At 36.7% G+C, this 20359-nt stretch overlaps 1 protein-coding gene and 1 long non-coding RNA gene across 16 annotated transcripts in view; both read left to right on the top strand.

Annotated features, from left to right (window-relative positions):
* Positions 1-20359, top strand: part of LOC127864385 (uncharacterized) — a 186464-nt gene that overhangs the window by 46546 nt on the left and 119559 nt on the right. The window contains exon 1 of one of the 10 annotated variants that reach the window (XR_008041841.1): positions 981-1135. The exons of the other annotated variants lie outside the window; for them this stretch is intronic. The gene's annotated coding sequence lies outside the window, so the exon portion shown is untranslated. Of the gene's footprint in view, positions 1-980; positions 1136-20359 lie in introns of those variants that run through there. 10 annotated transcript variants of the gene reach the window in all.
* Positions 2465-19879, top strand: LOC127864399 (uncharacterized). 6 transcript variants are annotated; one of them, XR_008041873.1, is made up of 9 exons: positions 2465-3838; positions 5653-5838; positions 6953-7118; positions 7652-7705; positions 10576-10694; positions 11260-11388; positions 12603-12708; positions 14280-14373; positions 15448-19879. It is a non-coding gene; the product is annotated as an uncharacterized LOC127864399 (long non-coding RNA). The 6 variants fall into 6 exon arrangements; XR_008041875.1 differs by lacking the exon at positions 2465-3838 and adding an exon at positions 3859-4068; XR_008041877.1 differs by lacking the exons at positions 2465-3838; positions 5653-5838 and having other exon boundaries at positions 5955-7118; positions 10576-10685.

Below are 20359 nucleotides of genomic sequence, written 5' to 3'. Positions count from 1 at the left end.
AGGCTCAGTCAAAGCTTGAGTAACTTGGGATATGACCCTTGAAACTGTAGGCTGCGAAACCTCATGGATATCTCCATCATTAAGTTGAATGCTAGATGTAGCAAAATATCTTAAAGCAATCAAAATCTTTTCAATACTATTTAAACTATTGTTCCTGAAGCTTGTTGGTCCAATAAAAGGAGTCAGTTTGTCATTTAAAAATAAAATCCCTTGCCTATCCAAACGATAGCGTTCAATCAACTCAGAATTTTGAAGACTGTCGAGTAAATCAACTCTATTAATGAAACGTCTTGCCATTCTGAAAAAGAAAGTCAATCATTTAAGCAAATTAATAGAAAAAAGTGTGTACTTACTTAATAATTCCGAGATGATACAGTAACACACATTCGTACATTGCAAAAGGGAAAGGTAAACACAATCTGACATGCGATACAGTATAACCACAATGACAGATATGTAAACACATCCCAGGTTCAAGTTCTTATTGCCACTTTAAACTCATATCCCTTCCATTTCTTCAAACATATGATGCATGCACTGAAAATGACGTTAAATGATACAAAAATGCAATTATTATGGTAATCACAAAATTCGCGTAAGTTAACAACAATGTTACTTCCGTTATACTGTTTAAAAGCCGGACTCTGAAAGTAATTGGAATACATATCGGTCTGTGTTTAGAACGGTGATACATTTCAAAGAATACATACCTTTGGGATGGAGTTTGCTCAAAAAAAGGCGAAAACAACGGAAATTCGTCTGCTACGGCGCCATTTTTAAGGTGATTTCTTTGGACTTAAGGGAGGTGTACACGTCCCTTAACTTTGAAGGAAAAAACGGTCAACCTTAGGCGTATTTCTAAGGTTAGGAAGTTTGTGAATATGACTTAAGGCATTTCCTTAAATTTAAGGGAAAAACAGCAAAAACCTAAGGCAAAATGACAACCTTAGGTAATTTTTTTCCCTTAGGTGGTTGGTGAATACGGGCCCAGAAGACCAAGGAGTAGTGAAAGGCTCAGCCAAATCAAAGTCCAGCGATGTGAGGGTGAGACAGCCTTCCCATGTCCTCGTATTGCAACATGAAGGACATTTTAGCTGAAACTAACAAGGGAGAGAACTGTAGATCTGCACCAGCAGTGAGTTGTTGCCCTTAAGTTGTTTAATGTTTTATTTATTTGTATTATGTCTTACAACTTACATGTTGATTGACTTTAAGACTGTTTTCTAATGTGAATTTAAACAGATTTTAACCATCAAAGATCAGTAAAGGCAAGGTAAAATAATATGTGTGTGTGTTTTTTTGCAACGTTGGTGAGACATTAATATTATTATTAAATATTAATATTGTTGCCTCCCATTTATTGAAACATATAATAACAACAAAACATATCTAATGACATTTTAAAAGTAATGTGATTAATAGAATAAGTACAATTAAAAATATTAAATTTTTAACCAAATGGTTTTCCTTCTTTGTGTTTTGCAGCAAAAAATTGGCTAATAGATAAATAAGCTGTGATGTGGAAAAATGGGGCCTAATGCATGTGCTTAAATTGTTGTCACAGATTAGCCTGTGCAGTTTGCACAGGCTAATCACGGACAACACTTTCCTCTTAAAGGTATTTTTCATTAAACAAATAATCCTCTTTATGAAAATCCAGTCTAGTCAGAAAGTACCCTCCCTTATTAGCTTATGTGAATTTCACATGCTAATCTGGGACGACACTTTCTAACATTAATGATCCGCATATTGGTTTATGAAAATACATTTCTGGAAATGGAGTCAAGATAATAGATATAAATGTACAGATAAGTATAGCATTAGCCAACACTTTTCTTGTTTTAATACAAAATGACTTAATTGTATTTATGTTCATGCTATTAAGGACAAGGAACCAATAAAATGCCGGATTAGAAATTCATGTTGTTGAAAACCTTCACAGCCAGTCAAGAGGCATAGTTTGTTATAGATTATAATATAATTGTTACAAGTTCCTATCACCCACTGTGTTGTTGTTGTTTTCAGCAGAGCACCAGCATTGATATCGAGTTGGCCCAGCAACCGCACGAGTCCCGCCTGCAGGAGCCCCAGTCCAGAACAACCCTTCCCCTCCCCTGACTTCTAACTCCTTCCCCTTGACCTCCTGACTGAAAAACTCAGCATCGTTGAACAACTCCGTTCTGCAGGAAATTCTGAGCATGATTCTGGTCAAACGTCGAGTTGTCCACACATAAGCCTGGGTAGTTTTGTTAAGCTAGAGTTCCGCGTGGGCCTGAGAGGGACGAGTTTTACAGACACGAAAAGTTATAGCAGTAGTTATGGTAACGCTAACAGTCAGTTGTTGCTGTTGGACATCACAACAAATATCCTGAAGAACAAAAAGTTCAATAACTTGTTCCAATCTTTATGGGACAAACAGAAATTGAACGGGAGAAAATCAAGGAACAATAAAAGCGCAAGCTTTCCTAGTGGGATGCTTCTGCTGTTGATAGTTTAGACGACAGTAGGGTTACGGACTGCCCCAGATTGTCCATTCAGCGGCCAAAATATCATAATAGAACGGACTTTTGGCAATATTACCGACAAAGAAAGGCAGTAATGACTTGGTTGTGAATACCCAGAGCACGATACATCCATGCTGACACAAAAAGGCAGTAATGACTTAGTGGTGAAAACCTAGAGCACGCTACATCCTTGCTGACAAAGAAATGCAGTAATGACTTGGTTGTGAATACCCAGAGCATGCTACATCCATGCTGACACAGAAAGGCAGTAATGACTATGCTGTGAACACCCAGAGCATGCTACATCCATGCTTACACAGAAAGGCAGTAATGACTATGCTGTGAACACCCAGAGCATGCTACATCCATGCGGAAACAGAAAGGCAGTCACGACTATGCTGTGAACACCCAGAGCACAATATATCCATGCTGACACAGAAAGGCAGTAATGACTATGCAGTGAACACCCAGAGCAAGATATATCCATGCTGACACAGAAAAGCAGTAATGACTATGCTGTGAACACCCAGAGCACAATACATCATTTGCTGACACAGAAAGGCAGTAATGACTTGGCTCTGAACACAGAGCACAATACATCCATGCTGACACAGAAAGGCAGTAATGACTTGGCTGTGAACACAGAGCAACATACATCCGTGCTGACACAGAAAGGCAGTAATGACTTGGCTGTGAACACAGAGCTTAATATATCCATGCTGACACAGAAAGGCAGTAATGACTTGACTGTGAACACAGAGCACAATACATCCATGCTGACACAGAAAGGCAATTATGACTTGGTTGTGAACACAGAGCACAATACATCCTTGTTGACACAGAAAAGCAGTAATGACTTTGCTGTGAACTCAGAGTACGATACATCAATGCTGACACAGAAAGGCAGTAATGACTTGGATGTAAACACCCAGAGCACAATACATCCATACTGACACAGAAAGACAGTAAAGACTTGGTTGTAAACACCCAGAGCACAATACATCCATGATGACACAGAAAGGCAGTAAAGACCTTGTTGTAAACACTAAGAGATCCATACATACATGGGGTGTGCCACAGCCGCAAATTACGCCAACTATTGTGAACAAGGTGCTCAAAGTGAACATGTCTGGGTTTGGTATGAGGACTTAGCACTCCAAGCCCAGAAGGCCTCGCATTGAATTGATGCAAGAGAAGGCTTTGAAAAATATTAGCAGTTTTGTTGTGTGGTCCAGTACGCCCTTCGACTCTCAACCTGAAGAAAGCAGAACTCAAACTCGGCTCTTAGCAATATCAATAAGGCCAGCATGTCATCTCCGCTTCTTGAGCTTCAGGTGAGACCTTACAGTGTTAATTTTGTTGTTGAAATTAGGGCTGAAATTCAGCCCCATTGTTATCTCAAAAAGTCTATATCCATGATTACTGGCTTAAGTTCTCAATTCATGGTTTCCCGCAAGAAAAAGAATGTTTTGATAGGTTGCAACATTGAGTTAATCAGAACTCAAATTCAGCCTTTGGCAATATCAGCGAAGCCAGCATATCAGCTCAGCTTCTTGAGCTTCAGGTGAGATCATACAGTGTTATTCATTTTGTCGAAATTGGGGCCAAACTTGAGTCCCATTCCTAATCTTAAACAGTTTATTTTTTCCATAATTACTGGCTAAAGTTTTCAATTCAAGGTTTGACCCCAAACAATGTTTTAATGGGTTACAAATTGAGTTTGTTTCCTTATGCAGCTCTATAAGTTGAACCTTAGTGCAATTTATCTTGATAGCACTTATTCTCAATTTTTAAATTATGTTTAGCAAAAACTACAACCATTTTCCCAATTTAATTCAAAACACTATGATTTTTTACGAATTGTCCCAATCCAAAAATGGTTACAATAAACTCTGCATAGAGCTAGCCCCTAGTTATAGCACATTATAAAGTTTTTTATCAGAATAACTGGCTTAATTATACCCGCACAAACGAAGTTTAGGGGGGTATATAGGTAGTATAGGAGTGAACTAGTCTGTCGGTCTGTCTGTCGATCCGTATTTAGTGTCCGTTCTCTAATTCAAGTAGTTTTCATCCGATCTTTACCACATGATGTATAGGCCAAGTTTAAACATGGGCTTTGTCGGGTTAAAAACTCGGTCACGGTGTCACTTAGTGCATTTTAAACATTCAGCATGTTGTCCGCTCTCTAATTCAAGTAGTTTTCATCCAATCCTCACCAAACGTGGTCACAAGTTTTTTCTAAATGATCTCTAGGACAAGTTTGAACATGGGCCATTCCAAGCCTAAAACTAGGTCACCGGGTCACTTTGTGCATTTTTAACATGCAGCAAGGTGTCCGCTCTCTAATTCAAGTAGTTTACATCCGATCTTCACCAAACTTGTTCAGAAGTTTTATGGAGATGATCTTAAGGCCAAGTCAGAACATGGGCCTTTCTGTGTGAAAAACTAGGTCAAGAGGTCACTATTGCGTTTTAAGAATAGAGCATGGTGTCCGCTGTTTTTTTGTGAAGACGACATGCAAAATATTATGTGTCAATGCGGCATGTGGGGGTATTCGTCACATCTGTGACAAAGCTTTAGTTTGCTTATTTCACTAAGTTTAATTACTATTTTGAACTCGCATCTATTGTTTCTTATTAAATGCCAAACAGTTGTATTGTCTCACATTGAAAGTTGTTAAGTCTCAGGTATAAGTCATAAACTGTCACATTTAAAGGTGTGCAGACTCACACTTAAATATGTAGATTGTAACATTTAAAGTTGTGTTGTCACACATTTTTAATTGCTGAGAATCTCATTTAAAATTATGTAGTCTCAAATTTAAAGTTCTTTAGTCACACAATTAAAGGTGTACAGTCTCACATTCTAAACTGCTCAAGTAATGCCTGTTTTTGATTTACAAAAAATAGATATAACACCTCGCTACAAACCCAAAAATTCCAATTTCAAGTTGGTGCACGTAAAACATTGATACTACGTTATTCTGAATTCTAATTGGTGAAAAATTAATTGCAATATTTTAAATATCAATTATAGGCACGATGTTTGGCATTTAAAAAACAGGTCTGTAAGGTAAGGTGTTTCAAGGCTTATTCATGTGTCACTAAACAATCCGGTTTTAGTTTACTTTCCATTTCCTTTTCAGTGAACTTTACTAGCAAACATGACAAACGTCATTGAAATGAAAGTCGATGACAACCCCCTTCTTGCACAAATACTACAACTTGCTGAAGAAAATCAGCATGAAGACGTCTTGCGTCAGACTACCAAGCCTCCTATCAATATATCCTCCCATGTTGGCTACATCAACACTTCCAACAGCAGAGCCTTGGTGAGTTTGACTTCCGTCTCAGCATCCATGTCGCTTAGCAACAATTGAATGATGGGCGTCGACAAATTAGGCCGGAAGTCGCTCAAACTGAAACGATCTGATCCAACAGGTAGAGCAAGCGTTGCGTGACACGTCCGTTAATGTGACTGACCTCGATATGTTGTTCTCGAATAATGTGAACCTTAGGACTGGAGGGCAGTATGCGATTGACGCCATTCAACAAAAGTTGTTGTCGGAATTCTCGGGTTTGGGGTGGCGCCTTCGGCGTCGGGACTCACTCCATCTATGGCCCAGTCGCAGCAGCAGCAGTAGCAGCAACAAGAGCAATAAGCAGTATCTTAGCGGTGTTCTGGGATATGGGGCTTCATGTATGTGCTTAAATTGTCATCCCAGACTAGCCTGTGCAGATTGCACATAAATTAAGTCCTATTAAAGTGTCATCCCAGATAAGCCTGTGCAGACTGCACATACATTAAGTCCTATTAAAGTGTCATCCCAGATTAGCCTGTGCAGACTGCACATACATTAAGTCCTATTAAAGTGTCATCCCAGATTAGCCCGTGCAGACTGCACATACATTAAGTCCTATTAAAGTGTCATCCCAGAATATCCTGTGCAGACTGCACATACATTAAGTCCTATTAAAGTGTCATCCCAGATAAGCCTGTGCAGACTGCACATACATTAAGTCCTATTGTTTCCCAGAATGTGGCTCATATAGTTCACTTAACATCAGTATTTTCCGTTGTCTGCCTGATTGAGGAAAAGTTCATAGCATCAAATGGGAATTCTGTGTCTTTATATTGACCAAACTTGGTAAATGAATGCAAATAACACTGGATTTAATATAAATTTTAATCTTAGTATGTCAGGGCATAGTTTGTCTATTTTGCGGCCGAAATTCAGCTCCTGAACCAAAAGTTTCTCCATGCATGAAAACACCCGCTTTTCTATTCCATTTTAGTAAAACAATTATTTAAATGCTTTCAGTACATTATAAAATTATTGTCTTCATTATTTTTCGATATTTATTTAAATTCTTGGAATCTGTTTTAAGAGCCGGTTCCTACAGGACCCGATGCACTGATTATGCACATGTGACTCTTGTACGCAGCTGAATAAAAGGCTCTCTGGTCAGCTGGACCTGGACGCCAAGGGACACTTCCTGCCCAAGTACCGTGAGGCAAATGCTCAATGAGTTCTACCCGAAGTGTGCAGCGTCTCTAGACCTGTGGCTCCAGACTGTCTTACCCAGGGGCCAAGATTACTTTATCTGCAAGGTACATTGGTAATTTATCATGTATAATGTGTGATGAGTTTTTTACTCCAAATTTCAATTTAAATAGTGTGTGCGTTTTATATATTGATTAAACTATATTATAGCTGACAGTTATTATGATATTGGTAATATTTATAATAGCCGCCAATTTGTATTGCCTTGAAAGGGCGCAGGAGAGGGGCGTAAATATTTGTTCTTGTCTGTTTTTCGCTCTGCCCTTCCTTAAATCCGTCCTTATGTCTGTCCCACCTTTTTTGAGTTACACGTAACTTAATAAATATTTTTAGAAGGGGATAAACAATTATTTAGTAGGCTAGGTTTGTATCAAGTGTACAGCATATAGAAGTAAAGTATCAAGTGTTTTATTGTGTATCTCTTTTCTATCAGAAGTCTTCAAATTTAATGTTTTATATATTTTTTTACTCAAACAAAATTGATTCAAATATAACAAATGCCATTTCAGAATGCATTGAATTATTTGGTTTACAGGGACACATTTCTGGGATGCCCCGAGGTCTTTTTTTCTGTTTACAGAGGCCTTATACTCGCAGGTTCCCCAAATACAACTCAGCCACAACATCCTAATCGGTAAGTCCCGTTGCCATGGCAAAACAGGTAACTTTGGCAAAGCATTCAGGAGACCCTGGCTTAACAGCCTTAGACTTCAGATGTTATCAAGTTTTAACAAACAGTTGAAACTCAATGCGATTTGCAGTTTCTGCTCTTCAATTAAGAAGACCAGTACAAAGTATTTCAATTCAAGGGTTCATCAACAAACTTATTTCACTATTTTGAAATTCGAAGAAAATGCAACAGTGTCACGCTAATCCCTGACATTCAGGCTTGAATTAGACATCCAGAGCTTTATTAAAACACAGAATAACACAGTTTTTCAGCAGGTTCCAATATATCTAAATTGTTAACTCTACAAAGTCAGGTTCCATTTTAAATGTAAGTATGTTTATAAAATTGCCATTGATACATAAGAGGGGTCACTGATCTCTGTAGCTTTGCATAAAATGTTGTTTTGTTCTGTGGAGATCTGAGCATATAGTTTAGAGACTATTTATAAATTATGAACTATTGGATTATAATTTTAATGGTTTACAAAATCCCATGTAAATACAAGTGTCCATAGCTTGTGTATTGAGTGCATCAGGAATTTCCCATATGGATATTCCCCCGAGAAGACTCCTAAGTGAAATGTTTTGGAAATTTACACATTTAAATATATATATTTTAACTGAATTGAGCAAACATTTCTCAAACTGAGTAATTGTGATCACCCTATGTCATTGAGCGTGCTATGTGCAGCTTCAACTGTCAGCTTGTTTATGAATCTAAAGGCCTGAATGTTTATTGAATCTTGATGAAACTGGGTCAAAATGTTTTGACATTATCAAGGCAAAAAGTTTATTTTGACAATATTTAGCCCGTGTTTAAATCGAGGCCACTTGTGTAACAATACTGTAGGTCTGACATCTCAATTGTCATGACTCAATCATGATCATACATGGTCAGAATGTTTATCTTGATATGTTACAGGTTTAGTTTGAATCTGTCACATTGCTTCCAAAAACTAGGTCACCAGTTCAAACCTTGAAACAAACTTGGTTATCACTCTATAGGCCAGATTTATGCCACATCAATTATGAAAGTTAATCAGAATGTTTAAAGTAATTTAGTCAAAAAGTATGTCACAAGGTCATGTCTTCTACAGTAGGTTTACCTTGAATTGAGGTGAGCATTTCAGGCACTTTTTTCCATTTACAACATTCAGATAATTCTCCATGAAGGACCATTGAGCTTTTTTTAAATTATAAAACAGTTTGATTGATTTAGAAAAAAGGATAAGGATTTGTGTATGTTCAGTGTTATCACAACACGAGATGTCGCATGCACACATAGATTTAATGAGATACAAAATGCTCGTTTTTAAATATGTGTGGCACAATATATTCCTTTTTATTTTTCCCCAACAATATCTATTGATATGACACTTACATGGTGCATGAACATGTGTTGAATATATTGATCCACACAAAACAAAAAAAGAGCAGTGTGTATCTTGATAAATCTATATTACCAGACCACATCTAGCGTTGAAATTTTGAATATTGCTATAAGAAACATTGATTTTTTTAATGTGTTAACTTTATGTTTTGAAATATTGTACGAAATATTAATTGATTTTGAGTGTTTATGGTCTTTTAATTGTTGTTTTGATACTTACAATTTTTAAGATTTTTATGTCATTCTGATTATGCCCATGTGACTTTTTTTATACCTCCCAAACCCAATAACAATCACAATAAACTCATCAATTTTATACCTCCCGAACCCACTAACAATCACTAATTAACTCATCAATTTTATACCTCCGGAACCCACTAACAATCCCAAATTAACTCATCAATTTTATACCTCCCAAACCCACTAACAATCACACATTTACTCATCAATTTTCATTTTTATTATTCCATTCACAAGTTGAACAATTATGTCTTTGCTGTACCAACCTTAGCACTGTTGGGTTTCTATGTCTATTGCGAAATGAAGTCAATATTTGCACCATGCCAGTCATACTTAATGCAGACAAAAATAATAATATGTTAGAGGATTTTTATGTAACAACTTATGTTCACTTTGTGTTGTTATTATAAAAGTTCAAAGGTAGCTTTAAAAACATGAATTAGCCTTGCTCTGGGAAACGCAATCTGCACAGGCTAGTCAGGGAAACCACTTACCTCTGGGAAACGCAATCTGCACAGGCTAGTCAGGGAAACCACTTACCTCTTGGAAACGCAATCCGCACAGGCTAGTCAGGGAAACCTCTTACCGCCAAAACTGGATTTTGCTAAGAAAATGCTTCCTTAAAAACAAAAAATCAATAAAAGCAAAAAGTGTTGACACTTATAAACATCTGCTATCCGTTTCAAAATAATTTTTATCGGATCATCATGAAAATGTTCAATATTGTTTTTGGGCATAATATCTTTTACAAGTTTAGTAACCAGCCAGATTGCATTTTCTTGTTTAATGAAGAACATAGACCGTTAAACATATCTAACATTGTACACACGGTCAATGTAAACCAGACCGTTCAACATATCTAACATTGTACACACGATCAATGTAAACCAGACTTCTAACCGGGAGTATTTTGTTGGTTTTGGTTCTTCATTTTTTTGGTGTGTGAAATGTCGGAAAAGTTGCGACTCGACTAAGCATTAATGCCACCAGAATTAATGCAATTGGCGTGAGTTTCATGACAGTTCATACACTTTTAAGTTTGCTGCTCATGTTACAAAACTGTGTAATGCTTTGTATAATTTATATCATATGTCTAATTTTGTCACATGGTTACTTGCCTTAAGTAAAGGACATTCTAGTGATGAATAGAATATTCTCCTGCTGATGCTACTGGAGTTTAATTTTGTTGATATTTTATTTAACAGGACAACTTGTCAATCAACATGGAACAGTACCCAGAAAATCACGACCAGCTCATGAACTGTGTAACTGCGCCAAGCGTGACCCTTCAGAGAAAGGGGCTTCCATGCCGAAGGTCAAATTGGTACCGATCTTGGCTCAAGCAGCAGCCTCAGTCTTTTATCTATTATCTATTAACATTCCAATCTCACAGTAATATTATAAAAACATGACCTGCAAGGTGGAGATGTGAATACAATGAGTATTAAATCCCACAAACCATGCAGAGGTTATATGGGAGTCAATGTTCTGTAAGTTGGTCTGTTAGAGGGGCGTTTGGTCTGCATTTTATGTAAACATAGTTTTACCTCACCACATCTACATTTCTAAAGGGAATAAGATGAAACTTCAAACATGTGAGCCCCATGAAGTCTGGGTTGAGTTTTAGTTATCATTTTGTGACAAAGCTCTAACTTATCATTGGCCAAGTAACTCTCTTGCATAATATTAATTTACTGTTTCTGTATCTCACCACACATGGAATTACAGAGGCTGTGTTACTTATATTTTATTCAGGGGGATTAACTAATAGTGTGCACAGAAGTGTGTTAATATTTGTGTATAAAAACAACAAAAGCATTAAATCCCTTGAACCACTTGTCATCTTTGATTACATTATAACAAATTATCCAATATAACTTATTTTTCAGTGGCCGTTGTTCAGTGTCAAGCGAAATCCTAGCAACCAAGCCACGTCAGCACAGCAGCAAAAACAGTTTCAGCAGCAGTCGTATACTAAACATCAACAACAGTGGTGCATATGCATTAAACTACGAGAGGTATGAATGCAAATATGTCTGTATGATATTAGTATATTCTCAACCATTTAATATTAACTAGTTTGTTTTGTTTAAGAATATATTTTAGCATATTGCTATATTCAAATTTGCTTTTATTATGTTTTATTTTTATTGCACTCTGCCTCTTCTAATCATGTTAAGGATGGCCCGCACCCTACCCCTGTACTGACCTGTGGGTCATGGCCCGCACCCTACCCCTGTACTGACCTGTGGGTCATGGCCCGCACCCTGCCCCTGTACTGACCTGTGGGTCATGGCCCGCACTCTGCCCCTGTACTGACCTGTGGGTCATGGCCCGCACCCTGCCCCTGTACTGACCTGTGGGTCATGTTAAGGATGGCCCGTACCCTGCCCCTGTACTGACCTGTGGGTCATGTTAAGGATGGCCCGCACCCTGCCCCTGTACTGACTTGTGGGTCATGGCCCGCAACCTGCCCCTGTTCTAACCAGTTGGTCATGACCCGCACCCTGTGGGTCATGGCCCGCACTCTGCCCCTGTACTGACCTGTGGGTCATGTTAAGGATGGCCCGCACCCTGCCCCTGTACTGACCTGTGGGTCATGTTAAGGATGGCCTGCACCCTGCCCCTGTACTGACCAGTGGGTCATGTTATGGTCATATGGGCTTGGATGGTCATGGAAGTAAGAAAGTGTAAGATTTTAAAGAGACTTGTTCAAATATGTTGTGAGAAAGTTGACTGACATAAGTCAGTGACATAACTAAAAGAAATTAATACGCCAACACATAAAAACAGATTTACCGGTAACTACAAATTATACCAATATATTGCATTACATATTGTATGGTATTGTGATATGCTTTGGCTGCTTTTAATTTGATGATTATTTAAAGTAGGCTTTTTTTAAATATACAAGCGTATCTTTGTTTAATATGTATTTTATTTTATTCCATGAACTGTATTAGTTCCGTTTGAATAATAATTGTTAAACATATTGCACACGTTTAAACCAATTTATGTAATAATATTCCATCTTTATCTGTAAATAAAGGGACTCTTACACAGGGCATTAGCAAGAACAACCAAAAACGTTCCTTTAAAAATTGCATACTCTTTCTCTGTTTGCAGAATATATGCAGAAAAACTAGTGTCTTATTGAATGATAAGGGATTTGATTACAGCTAAGAAATAATCTTTAAACGTTATCTGTAAAATGTTGTTTTGCCATTTGCAGTAAACAAGTTGACTGCGTAATGTGGCATCAAAGTCTGCAAGGAGAAACCATGCAATTGAGGAAGCCAAGAAACCATGTGATAATTTCAAGCAGCTTACCTACTCTTGTAAGTATGTGTTTTGTTTCAACGTACGCATTATATATTTTTATTTGAGTACATATTTATGTTATTGAAATAATAATTGGTTTCCATGCACAAATGAAAGATGTTATGTTTTTCACTAGAGTAAATATATAAACGCAAGTATTAAAATATAATATGTCTGAAGAATATCCACAAAACATGTGTTTGTCATAAATCATATTAAATTTATTGATAAAGATGCGCACATTATGACTAGTTTTGTCCACCAATCTATAATTTAAACAAAGTTTGACGTTTTTTACGCACATTTCAATGACGTCAAACTGTGGAATCACTTATTTTAAGGAGATATCATTTTCGCGCACCCACCATGTCTCAGATTTATGACCAATGCCCATATTAATAGAGTTTTCAATTAACAAACAGGTGTCAGTTTGACAGGATTCAATACAACTAGGGTGTGTATATTATAACTGTTGTTTCATGCGACCCCTATTAGAAGTATAGCCCTGTCTAGTAAGGGCATATTCCGGAACCATCTTGAGCACATGTTTGATGCAATAAACAGTTTTGTGTTAAGTTCAACTTTTCTATAAAGTATCAAAGCTATTGCATTCAAACTTGTTACACTTACTACATGTATCATGAGGGGAGTGGGCAAGCAAAGTGAGATAACTCTGGCTGGCAGTTTGACATAATTATGTGCCCTTTTATACTTAGAAAAGTGATATTTAGGTTAAGTTTTGTGTTTATGTCCACTTTATTTCTAATGTATCAACGCTATTGCTTTCATACTTGCATCAATTACTAACTACCATAAGGGAACTGTGCAGGCAAAGTTATTTAACTCTGACTGGCATTTTGACAGAATTATTGCCCCTTTTATACTTAGAACATTGAAAATTTGGTTAAGTTTTGTGATTTGGTGCACTTTACTTCTTAAGCATCATGGCTATTGATTTCGCACTTGGAACACATGCTCACTATCATAAGGGGACTGTGTAGGCAAGTTATGTAACTTTTTTTTCATTTTTGAAAGATAATGTAATAAAAGACCACATCTTCACACTATACACCCTCTCCACCCATCCCTCCTTCTGTTTGATGAAGTATTGAGATAGGTCCCTTCACCTTTACAAAAAACAATATTTTAGCGAAGCTCTTCTTCTTTTTATACTTAACCATAAAAGCAAAATCTGTTGCAATTGGTGAATGTTCAAAAAGTGTTCTAGAACAATTTATATATAACCCTGGTCTTTCTTACACACCACTTGATATTTGTGTTTTGTATAAACACCATTGAAATAAAATTTGGTCTTAAAACCAAATGAAAGTAATTTATAACAACTACATAGTTTAATTTTATTTCATTGAACGTGTACACAGTTTCAAGTGGTTACCCAGCTCTGTAACATCGTGGGCACAAGGCGAGCTTTAGTTAAAATATGTGTGCTCGTTTATATGAAAGTTTATATCTTATTAAGACACTCACAATTATGTTACCGGGTTGAGCCATTTTTTTATCCTTGAAAAAGCTAGTGTTGTCTTCAGTTTTGTTGTTTCATTTTGCTCATGATTTACTTTATTTCCAGGAAACCCGGATAGCGAAGCATTGAGATTGTTCTGGAAGCATTTGTAGTCACAGCTCATTAAGCATCCCCCTGAAGCAGGACCCTCAGTCTACGGGTGAGTTTTCAAGCGATGTGTTTATTTTTGGCAAGCCCCTGAATTCAGAGATGGGTGGGTGCATGTAGATTGACCCTTGTTCATCGATACATCCATCCAGCTGTACGTTCTAGTATAACCTCGAACCTCGAAAAGTATTGCTTCTTGTGTGATGAAACCAAATATATTTATTATCATGTGAAATTTCCTTCTTGTTTATTTGGATTCATGTTTCCTTTGACATAAGTAGTAGAGTTTTTACACAAAATTGGAATGTGGGTTCATGGTGGCCAAACCATTTTCTTACTTCATAAAAATCATCTGAGTTTTCTCAGAAAAACTCTCGCTGAATTCATGTTTTTGGGACTATCGTCTAGTAGGCCTTTGCTTATTGTCATTATTGATGAGGTAGTATTTGATAATAAAAAGGATCTTTATAAAAACCCAGTCCAAATTATTTGGTAATAAAGAGGTTATACTTTATCTAAAATAATTATTATTAATTATTATTGTATCAATAGTCCCAGGTCCATCATTTTGCTTGATTGGTCTTTGTCAGCCCGGGTACTACTTAAAAGTACCCCGGGTACTCTTAAACATACTACAATGTACCCAGGGTATGGAAAATGTACCCAGGAATACTAACGCTAAATTGGCCGTTGTTTGATCATTTTCTCAAGTTAGTTAGTATGTTCATATTTATATCAGTGTTCTGTAAAATTGCCCCAGTATAATCGAAACTCATACTCTCAAAGAATGTTGAGTCAGTTTTTTTTCAAAGATAATTTAGTTTCGTAATTCGTTAGCGCGTTATATCACATCGGATTTTGGGTAGGAGTAAACCTCGAGTACAGTGAAATATTGGCTGGGTGCATTTAAGCGTATTTTCTGTACCCGGGGTATATTGTAGTATACTTGAAGAGTACCCGGGGTACTTTTAAGTAGCACTCAAATCCACATTGACCAATCGAGCCATCGTTTCATCTATGGATTCAAGTCATATAAGTCGTAACACCCTATGCAAGTTTTGTTTTTTGTTTGGTATCAAAAATAGCCGGAAACACATTTACAGTATCACGTTGTTCTTTTTTGCAGACGCCAATTGACGAAATAAAACTTGTCATTCAGCAACACAGCCAGTTGCAGCAGTTGTTACCAAATTGACCCCAGTCAAAACTAGGAGCTCAGAGACAATCAGCAACACAGCCAGTTGCAGCAGTTGTTACCGTATGGACCCTAGTCAAAACTAGGAGCTCAGAGATAACACAGCCAGTTGCAGCAGTTGTTACCATATTGACCCCAGTCAAAACTAGGAGCTCAGAGACAATCAGCAACACAGCCATTTGCAGCAGTTGTTACCATATTGACCCCAGTCAAAACTAAGAGCTCAGAGACAATCAGCAACACAGCCAGTTGCAGCAGTTGTTACCGTATGACCCCAGTCAAAACTAGGAGCTCAGAGACAATCAGCAACACAGCCAGTTGCAGCAGTTGTTACCAAATTGACCCCAGTCAAAACTAGGAGCTCAGAGACAATCAGCAACACAGCCAGTTGCAGCAGTTGTTTCCGTATGACCCCAGTCAAAACTAGGAGCTCAGAGATAACACAGCCAGTTGCAGCAGTTGTTACCGTATGGACCCCAGTCAAAACAAGGAGCTCAGAGATAAATACTGTTTAAGATAGATATTCTCTACATTCCTCATGGTCAGCCAACACAGCCAGTTGCAGCAGTTGTTACCATATTGACCCCAGTCAAAACTAGGAGCTCAGAGACAATCAGCAACACAGCCAGTTGCAGCAGTTGTTACAGTATGACCCCAGTCAAAACTAAGAGCTCAGAGACAATCAGCAACACAGCCAGTTGCAGCAGTTGTTACAGTATGACCCCAGTCAAAACTAGGAGCTCAGAGATAAATACTGTTTAAGATAGATATTCTCTACATTCCTCATGGTAAGGCAACACAGCCAGTTGCAGCAGTTGTTACCATCTTGACCCCAGTCAAAACTAAGAGCTGAGAGACAATCAGCAACACAGCCAGTTGCAGCAGTTGTTACCATTTTGACCCCAGTCAAAACAAGGAGCTCAGAGACAATCAGCAACACAGCCATTTGCAGCAGTTGTTACCATATTGACCCCAGTCAAAACTAAGAGCTCAGAGACAATCAGCAACACAGCCAGTTGCAGCAGTTGTTACCGTATGACCCCAGTCAAAACTAGGAGCTCAGAGACAATCAGCAACACAGCCAGTTGCAGCAGTTGTTACCAAATTGACCCCAGTCAAAACTAGGAGCTCAGAGACAATCAGCAACACAGCCAGTTGCAGCAGTTGTTTCCGTATGACCCCAGTCAAAACTAGGAGCTCAGAGACAATCAGCAACACAGCCAGTTGCAGCAGTTGTTACCATATTGACCCCAGTCAAAACTAGGAGATCAGAGACAATCAGGCAACACAGCCAGTTGCAGCAGTTGTTACCATATTGACCCCAGTCAAAACTAAGAGCTCAGAGACAATCAGCAACACAGCCAGTTGCAGCAGTTGTTACCATATTGACCCCAGTCAAAACTAGGAGCTCAGAGACAATCAGCAACACAGCCAGTTGCAGCAGTTGTTACCGTATGACCCCAGTCAAAACTAAGAGCTCAGAGACAATCAGCAACACAGCCAGTTGCAGCAGTTGTTACCATATTGACCCCAGTCAAAACTAAGAGCTCAGAGACAATCAGCAACACAGCCAGTTGCAGCAGTTGTTACCATATTGACCCCAGTCAAAACTAGGAGCTCAGAGACAATCAGCAACACAGCCAGTTGCAGCAGTTGTTACAGTATGACCCCAGTCAAAGCTAAGAGCTCAGAGACAATCAGCAACACAGCCAGTTGCAGCAGTTGTTACCGTATGACCCCAGTCAAAACTAAGAGCTCAGAGACAATCAGCAACACAGCCAGTTGCAGCAGTTGTTACCATATTGACCCCAGTCAAAACAAGGCGCTCAGAGAAAATCAGCAACACAGCCAGTTGCAGCAGTTGTTACCAAATTGACCCCAGTCAAAACTAGGAGCTCAGAGACAATCAGCAACACAGCCAGTTGCAGCAGTTGTTACCGTATGACCCCAGTCAAAACTAGGAGCTCAGAGATAAATACTGTTTAAGATAGATATTCACCTGATAATGATAAATGCATGAAAATTAAATTGTACTTAAGACATTATTTCATACGTTGAGCTTAAGAAAATTGAAAGCTGTTTAAATTATGCTGGTAACGTTATATACAAAATATGTATTGGATTATATTCATGTAAAAAACAAGTTTCAGTTTTCTGTTGTTACATGCAATATAGAAGTATTATCAAGAATCGTGTTAAGTATGGCACTATTCGAAATGAATATTCATTAAATAAAGACAAAATCATTTAATCTTCTTTCAATTGTCAATTCTGTATGTACTACTACTACCTTATTTATTTGACTTGATATGGTTTGTTAAATTAAAAGATAATGCCTCTTTATTTGGAAAGCTTTCAATGTTTTGAAACTGAGTATTTAAAAATGAATTATTAAAAGAATTATGAAAAATCATGACTTATGTCAAAGTTATGTTTGATTTTGCCAATTTTGTGTTGATATTTAATATACATGTACTTACATGCTCATAAGTGTTGACATTTGTTTTGAACATAATAGTTTTTTTATGTTTTATATCGTGTATATACACATTTACAAGTCCAAATTTTCATCCTCTCAATCACTCAGTAACTTTACCAACAATAAATGTTGGATCTCTGTATATAGGTAAATTGTGCAATTGATATATAGAGCAACTGCAACAAATCAGTCAGTTACCAATCAAGGAAGAGTGATGTAATATGCTGGCAATTGTTAAGTAGTGCAGTTGTCTCATTTTGTTCTCAGGTTAGAGCAATGTTGTTTGCTTCAAAAATAAAAACACAGTCTCCCTTGTAAGAAAATTAATGTGTTCACATCTCAACATAACAAGTAAATTCATAGAGAAAATCAAATTATTTACATGATATACTCGACAATTAGTCTAATGGAAAATTTGTAGAATAAAAAATAACATGTAATTATGACGATTATAAGTGAATGTTTGACACAAAATGTCTCTTCAGAAATGTGTTTATTTTAATGATAAATCTATACATTGTACTTGCTGTACTTTTTATAGTATATTTTATGAACGTGCAGCTGATAAGTGAATGTGACAATTTACGAGTTATGTTACAATTTGTTACACATTGACATGGCCACATAAGCTGTTAATGGAGTGCATTCACTGCGGCCAGTTTCCAGAAATCTCCCAATTAAAAAACACCAGAAAATATCTTAAGATCAGATAGTTTGGTTGTTCACATTAGTTTTGATTTATTTATTAATTGTGTTATGCCTTGTACTCTTAATTTGTTATCAAATATTTAAGTTTATATGACTTGAAGAGACTTACATGTTTATTTTATTGATGTGTTTGTGTTGATTTCTTGCATTCTGATTAAAGAATATTCAAGTGGAAAAATAATATTATTATGCATTGAAAGTGTGTTGTGATTTCAAATAAAAATACTATGAAAATATAGTTCAGTCGTTTGATTACAAAGTTATTACAAAGGTGATCAATTGCTCATCAAGTGTAGGTGTTTGCATACGGACATAATATGTCTGTGCTTTATATGTATATAATGTAGATCCCCATTTACCAGAACATACTTTGATGTGCTTAAATGTGCTAATAGCCTGATGAAATTCGTGTTGACTATGCGTTTTACATTTTGCCATTTTTATTTAAAAAATGAAAAACAAATGAATTGTCAGTGTAAATAAATACTGTATTGTTGTTCAATCAGTTAAACTATTTCACTGTTTTCATGCATATGTTCAAATCATTTTCATTTTTGTTCAATTTTTAAGATGCAACGCTTGTGTAATTTACTTTATGAAACTTATATATACACAAAAATGTAGTACAGATGTATATCAAATGACTGCTGTGGGCTTGTGGTAAACAGAAAACCATGCTTTAAATTGAAAAACCTTGTTATATGCCATGTTTTTCATTTAATAATATTAAAAGCACTCTTGAAATTGAACTTCTTGAAAATATGTTTCATTGTTTTGTGAAAATATCTTAAGTTATCTATTCTAAATTATCTATTCTTATATAAGAAATACAAATTAAAATTGGTTATTGGAAATAAGTCAATTAAAAGTCAAGGGATAATGATGTAATGTACTTAAAAATGTCAAAACTGCTATTGTCTCTATTTGTATTCTAGATATGTTATATCCTTAAACAAACAAATACAATGTTGTCTCCTTGTTGAATAGGTGTTGTGTACCTCTGAACATGTCAAGTCATTTACTTTAAGTATTTTAAATTAGTTCTCACTATCTGCACCCGTAAGTCACTCATGAATTTTGTGTAATAAACATTGGATAAATATATTTTTATATAATCGATTATAAGATAAGGTAAAAAGTGTATGTGCGTTATAAGTAATAAACATTGGATAAATATATTTTTATATAATCGATTATAAGATAAAGTAAAAAGTGTATGTGCGTTATTAAATTCATCAGGTATTACCATACTGTGCTACAAGTTTTGTAATTGTGACTATTAAAAGTACATGATCTGCAAAAAATGTCACTTAAACAAATGTGTATATGTTTATCATTATTAAATTCTTTCCAACTCGATTACACTTGATAAGTTTCGGCTTAAAGCTGAAAAGTTATTGTTACATTTTATCAGCGTTGAGCTCAACTAGCATCCGTAGTGAATACTGTAAAATTTAAGCTTTCTCAGAATGAGTATGTTGAAAATATCTTGACGACGGTTAGAATCTGTGTCGCATGTGTCAAAAAACTAGAACTAAAGGTCAAATCTTAGAAAAAACTTGTTTCACTGCAGAGGCTTCTTTTATTAATCGATCTGCAGTCAACGTTCTCCGAATACTTATATTGACGATATCTAGAATGAGTGCGAATCTGGGT

Source organism: Dreissena polymorpha, chromosome 1 (genome assembly GCF_020536995.1).
Source record: "Dreissena polymorpha isolate Duluth1 chromosome 1, UMN_Dpol_1.0, whole genome shotgun sequence".
NCBI classification, from domain to species: domain Eukaryota; kingdom Metazoa; phylum Mollusca; class Bivalvia; order Myida; family Dreissenidae; genus Dreissena; species Dreissena polymorpha.
The sequence above is the reverse complement of the archived record's forward strand: the minus strand, read 5'-3'. Positions and strand labels throughout refer to the sequence as shown.